This window comes from Phodopus roborovskii, unplaced genomic scaffold (genome assembly GCF_943737965.1).
Source record: "Phodopus roborovskii unplaced genomic scaffold, PHOROB, whole genome shotgun sequence".
Lineage (NCBI taxonomy): Eukaryota > Metazoa > Chordata > Mammalia > Rodentia > Cricetidae > Phodopus > Phodopus roborovskii.
In genome coordinates, this window is record NW_026126412.1 from 5373086 (window position 1) to 5379680 (window position 6595).

At 37.4% G+C, this 6595-nt stretch overlaps 1 pseudogene; it reads left to right on the forward strand.

Annotated features, from left to right (window-relative positions):
- Nucleotides 1-4021: 4021 nt before the first annotated feature.
- Nucleotides 4022-5600, forward strand: LOC127220936 (D-3-phosphoglycerate dehydrogenase-like; annotated as a pseudogene).
- The last annotated feature ends 995 nt before the right edge of the window (nt 5601-6595 follow it).

Sequence of the window (6595 nt, forward strand, 5' to 3'; positions counted from 1 at the left end):
TAAGACAATGGTATCTATGGCAGATACTTTCAAAGCTTTTGCAGAGTTACATTTTTCCCTATCCTTAAGAATTCCCATTTCTCTTCATCCTCATCAGCAATTGGTTTTCTCAGACTCTTGGCAATTATCCACTTCTGTTATTGTATAATGAATGACATCTATTTATTACTTTTATTTGTACCTTCATAATATAAGCTGGTTTCTAGGGTCTTTATCATTTTAATATTACTTGTATGTTCTTTTTGGGACACACAATTTTATAAATTTCTTCTTTTAAGTTTCCTTGCTTTCTAATTGATAAAATGTTTTACAAAAAAATGGTATGAGTTTCTTATCATATATGTATATTGTATATATCATTCATTCATTTTTGTTCATTTGTTTGTTTTGTTTTGTTTTTTAAGACAGGGTTTCTCTATGGCTTTGGAGGCTATCCTGGAATTTGCTCTTGTATACCAGGCTGATCTTGAACTCACAGAGATCTTCCTGCCTCCTGAGTGATGGGATTAAAGGTGTTTGCCACATTCATTCATTTTTTAAATAAATCATAATAAAATATAATAAGGTAAAACAAAAGTATTACTTCAGGGTTAGGGAAGAGTAACCAACAGAAGAAAAATTGCCTAAGAGTAGGTATAAGATTTAGAGATCCACTTGATCACTCACTCAGGAGTCCATAAAATATGTCAAGTATGTTTTAAAAGATAATTGGTCATAGAATGTAACATATATATATATATATATATATATATATATATATATATATATACACTCTTACCATTAATGAAGAAAATATCCATAAATTTACATGAAAATAATGTTAGATACAAATTTACATTTTAAAAATCTAATTGTATGAATTATCAACTAATTGTCTGAAAAAATTTTAAGTTATGAATGGGTATTGAATTTCTAGGTGAATGATATGCTTATATGACTTCTTTCCTTTTGTGCCTGCTCATATAACTTCCCTTGTTTGTTTTTAAATATTATACTATAGGGAATAAATATAGCTTTGCTGCATAGCATAATTATTTTTGCATAACTTTGCATTTTATTTTCATGCATTTTTTTTTAGTATTTGAGTATATACTTATGGTAGATATGGAATACATCTGTCTTGTCTTTATTTTGATTTAACAAAGTAGTAGTGTCATTTTATAGAAAGAGATATTCTTTCTCGTACTATTTTCTAGAATAAGTTATAAAATAGCTGGAATTGTATGCAGCTATAATCCCAACACTCGGAGGCAGCAATAAGAGCATGATGAATTCTAGGCTAGGCAGTGTTTAATAGTAATTATCAATGAAGTAGTTTTGGTATATAATTATTGATTTATATTTTCAGTGGAAATTATTGATATTATCAAACACTTTTAATGCATGTTATCTTATTCAGAAAGTGAAACATCTTGCTGATTGCTCCAAGAGAATATGAAAGGAAAATATTCTCTCTTTTGTTGGGCAAAAGATTCAATAATACCAGTTAGGTTATGTTAATGAAAAATTATCTTCCAAATATCATATCACCACTAATTATGGGCAAGTTTCATTTGTCACTTACAGGTAGAGTGCTGTATGGCTCTATAGCTGAAACAGGGAATTGTTCTTATTCATTTTTCTATTAAGTGATTTTAATTGAATTACAATTATACCAATCTCTCATTCTTTACCTCCCTCATGTCCCTCCAAGCTACTCTTCCTCTAACTCTTCCCATAATTCCCTCAAATTCATTACCTCTTTTTATGTGATTACATTTAATACATATACATGCATTTTATGCACAAATGGCCCACATGTGTTTTTTGTTGTTTGTATTTATATTATTTCAAGACTGATCACTATGGACACTCAAAAGATGGGAAATAAACCTTGATACTGAAATCAAGTCATTGACCTTAGCACAGGATTTGATACCATTGTACTTGTAGATAAGCATTATTATTTTTTTTTACAAAATCTTAAAACTCATCCTTATACCTACAGGTAGGTGTAGCTACAAACCCTTGATCAAAGTAGCTTCTCTTTAAAACAAAGAAAGACCATTAGTGAAAAACACAACTGGACATAACATATATGAGAATGGATGGTGATAAACCCAGCATCATGCCTACATTTACAACCTACCTCCCAAATCTATGGCTCAGGAAACATCACTGCAGAGGAGTAGAAATTGCAAAATACAGAATACCAGGAAATCTGCTGTGCAGCAATTTCTCCAGTAATTGGTGTCTGAAGGAGGCTCAAACAATAACAACATTAATAGTTGTCTTAACTTGGAAGGAGGAAAAAAAGATCTATAAAAAGATCTTTGGAAAACCATGGTCCTCTGGGACAGGGATAACTAATCTGTACAAAACAGAGTAGAACACCAAATATACTGGCCTTGAAATATGTGTCCCCCATGTCACATAATAATCTAAATATACAGAAAAAAGAAAGGATATTAAATTCTGCAAATGACAAAGGCCAACTAACATATAAAGGCAGACCTATCAGAATTACACCTGACTTCTCAATGGAGACTCTGAAAGCTAAAAGAGCCTGAACATAAACCTTTCAGACTCTAAGAGATTACAGACCCCAGATTACTATACCCAACAAAGCTTTCAATCACCATAGATGGAGAAACAATGTATTTCATGACCAAGGAAAATATAATCAATATATATCCACAAACCCATGTATACAGAAGATACTAGAAGCAAAACTCCAATCCAAGGAAATTAGCTACACCTGTATAAACACAGGCAATAGATAATCTCACACCAGAGAAATTTGCTGATGTAGCCATCAAAATATCAAAAAGCAAAAAATCTTCAAAATACATTAATCAAAAGAAATAGAGGATATTTCATATTTATGAAAGGAAAGTTCCTTCAGCATACCTATGCCCTAAATAAAAGAATACACACATTTGTAAAAGAAATATAACTAAAGCTTAAAAGCTTAAATCACGTATCAATCAACCCCACACATTTATAGTGGGAGAATTAAACACCCTACTCTCACCAATGGACAGATCATCCATTCATACACTTAACAGAGAAATAGCAGAACTAACAAATGTCATGAATCAAATAGACCTAGCAAAGACCTATAGAACATTTCATTCAAACACCAAAATTTACACCTTCTCCAGCTCCTGATGGAACCTTCTCCAAAATACTCGATCACATTCTGTGACCACATATTCCATCACAAAGCAAGTGTCGACAGATAAAAAATAATAAATCGGAATAACTCCCATGTCTTTACTGATCACCATGGATTTAAGTTGGGGTTCAACAACAACACAAAGTACAGAAAGCCTACAAATTTGTGGAAAATGAATAAATCCATACTGAGGCACTACTGGGTCAAGGGGGAAATAAAGAAAGAAATCAAAGACTTCAGAATTCAACCAAAATGAATTCACAATATATTCAAACTTATGGGACTTAATGAAAGAAGTGCTAAGAGGAGAGTTTATAGCATTAAGTGCTGGCATAAAGAATTTGGAGAAATTCTTACCACAGTACATCTTAAAGCTCTGTAACAAAAAGAAGTAAACCCACTGGAGATGAGTAGACAGCAGGAAAATAATCAAACTGAGGGCTGAAATCAATAAAAAAGAAGCAAAGAAAATGATACAAAGAAACAAAGAGTTGCTTCGTTAAAAAAAATCAGACAAATTCTTATCCAAACTAAATGGCAGAGAGACAAAATCCAAATTGATAAAATTGAAATAAAAATGGTCATAACAATAGATGCTAAGGAAATCAGACACTTGAAAGATCTATACTTCATAAAATTGGAAAATCTGAAAGAAATGGACAAATTATTTGATAGATACAACATATGAAAATAAAACCAAGAGCAGATAAACAACGTAAATAGACTTTTAACCCCTAAGGAAATGCAAGCAGTCACTAAAAGTCTCCCAACCCGCCCAGTCACCAGAACCATACCTGCCTGCATCTTCCTGGCCTAAGTGAATTTGCCCACCCAGAGCAACTGATTCCTAGGCCTGCTCCAGAAATGGTCTTCGCAAATCTGCTCAAAGTGCTCATTCGTGACAGCCTGGGCCTATGCTGTCAGAAGATCCATCCCGCAAGATGGAGAGCTGCAGGTAGTGGAGAACCAGAACTTGAACAAGGAGCAGCCAATAGCATAGCTGCAAATCTGTGAAGGCCTTATTATGCAGTCTGACACTAAGGTAACTACTGATGTCATCAACACAGTAGAGAAGTTCCAGGTGATGGCCCGGGCCTGCACAGGCATGAACAATGTAGATCTGGAGGCCACCGTGAGAAAGGGCATCCTAGTCATGAACACCCCTTAATAAACAGCCTTAATGCTGCAGAACTCACCTGAGGGATGATCATGTGTCTGGCCAGGCAGATTCCCCAGGTGACAGCTTCGATGAAAGATGAAAAATGGGAATAGAAAAAGTTCATGGGACAGAGCTAAATGGAAAGACATGGGAATTCATGGCCTGGGCAGAATTGGAAGAGGGGGGTTGGCTACCTGAATGCAGTCCTTTGGGATGAAGACTGTAGACTATGCCCCATCATTTCTCCAGAAGTCACAACCTCCTTTGGTGTTCAGCAGCTGCTTCTGGAGGAGATCTGGTCTCTGTGTAATTTCATCAATGTCCACATTGCCCTCCTGTCCTCCACCACAGTGTTGCTGAATGACAGCACAAGCACCTTTGCCGAGTGCAAGAAGGGTGTGCTAGTAGTGAGCTGTGCTCAAGGAGGAATTGTGGATGAAGGTGCCCTGTAGTTTGACAGTGTGCTGGTACCACGCTGGATATGTTTACAGAAGAGCCACCATGAGACCCAGTCTTAGTGGATCACGAAAATGTCATCAGCTGTCCCCACCTCCCCACCTGGGTGCCAGCACCCAGGAGGCCCAGGGCCACTGTAGGGAGGAAATATCGGTCCAGTTTGTGGACATGGTGAAGGGGAAGTCTCTTAACGTACTGCCCTTACCAGTGCCTTATCTCCACATACCAAGCCTCGGATTGATCTGGCAGGAGCGCTGGGCATACAGATACCTACCTGGGCTGGCTCCCCTAAAGGGACCAGCCAGGTGGTGACACAAGGAACATCACTGAAGAATGCTGGGACCTGCCTGCCTGCTTGAGCCCTGCAGTCATTGTTGGCCTTCTGAGCAGGCAGATGTGAACTTGGTGAACACTAAGCTACTGGTGAGAGAAGCTATCCTCAATGACACCACCTCCCACATCTCTCTAGTCCCAGGGAAGCCGGGCAATGGGGAATGCCTCCTGACTGTGGCACTTCCAGGTACCCCTCAACCAAGCTGTGGGCTTTGTCCAGGACACCATACCGACACTCAATGGAACTGTCTTCAGGCCAGAGGTGCCTCTATGCTGGGGCCAGGACTAGCTCATGTTCTGAGCCCAGTCTTTCAACCCTGTAATGCTGCCACTATGATTAGCCTCCTGGCAGAGGCATGTGTGCAGCTACTTTCCTACCAAATCTCCAAGGTATCCCAAGAAGAGACCTGGTACATCATGAGCCCCTCATCCCTGCTGCCCATCTGGGAAGATTGGAAGCAGCATGTGTCTGATGCCCTCCAGTTCTGCTTCTGACTCTGGGATCAGAGGCACCAGCCCCTGAGTACTTTCTGAAGAGACCTGCTCACTGTGATCTATAGGAATAAAAGAGATCCACATTCTTAGGATGGAACCTGGGCACCTGTCTTAAATAACATCTAGTAAAGCATCTAACAAACAAAAACAACAATGAAAAGGCTCCCAACTAAAAAATGCACTGGAGCAGATGCTTTCAGCTAAGAGTTCTACCAGACCTTGAATGAAGAGCTAATACCAATTCTTCTCAAATTATTCTACAAAGACATACATGTCGAGAACTTCAAGTGTTTGTGGAAAAGATGGAGAAATATCAGAAGATGGAAAGATCTCCCATGCTCATGTATAAGCAAGATTAATATAGTAAAAATGCCCTTCTTACCAAAAGTAATGTACAGATTCAATGTTATGTCTATCAAAATAGTAACATACTTCTTTTCAGACTTGAAAGAACAATATTTATTTTAATATGAAAAAAACAGGATAGCGAAAAAAACTCAAGTATAATAAAATAATTGCCAGAGGTAGCAATATCCATGCTTTCAAGCTATATACAGAGCTATAGTAATTAAAACAGCATGGCATTGGCATAAAAGCACACAAGTGAATCAAGGATGTTAAGTTGAAGACCCATCCATAAATCTGAAGACTTATGGACACCTGATTTTTGACAAGGAAGCAAAACTTCTACAATGGAAAAAAAGAAATCATCTTCAAGAAATGGTATTGGCATAACAGGATGTCAGCATGCAGAAAGATACAAATATATCCATATCTATCACCCTGGCAAAAATCATGTCCAAATGGGTCAAATACCTAAACTTAGATCCAGTTTCACTAAACTTCATAGAAGAGAAAGTGAGAAATAGCATTGAATGCATTGGCACAGACACTAAGGTCAGCAATCAATAAATGGGACCTTATGAAACTGAAAAGCTTCTATAATACAAGGGCACTGAGAAGATGATGGAACAATAGCCTGTACAAAGGAAACA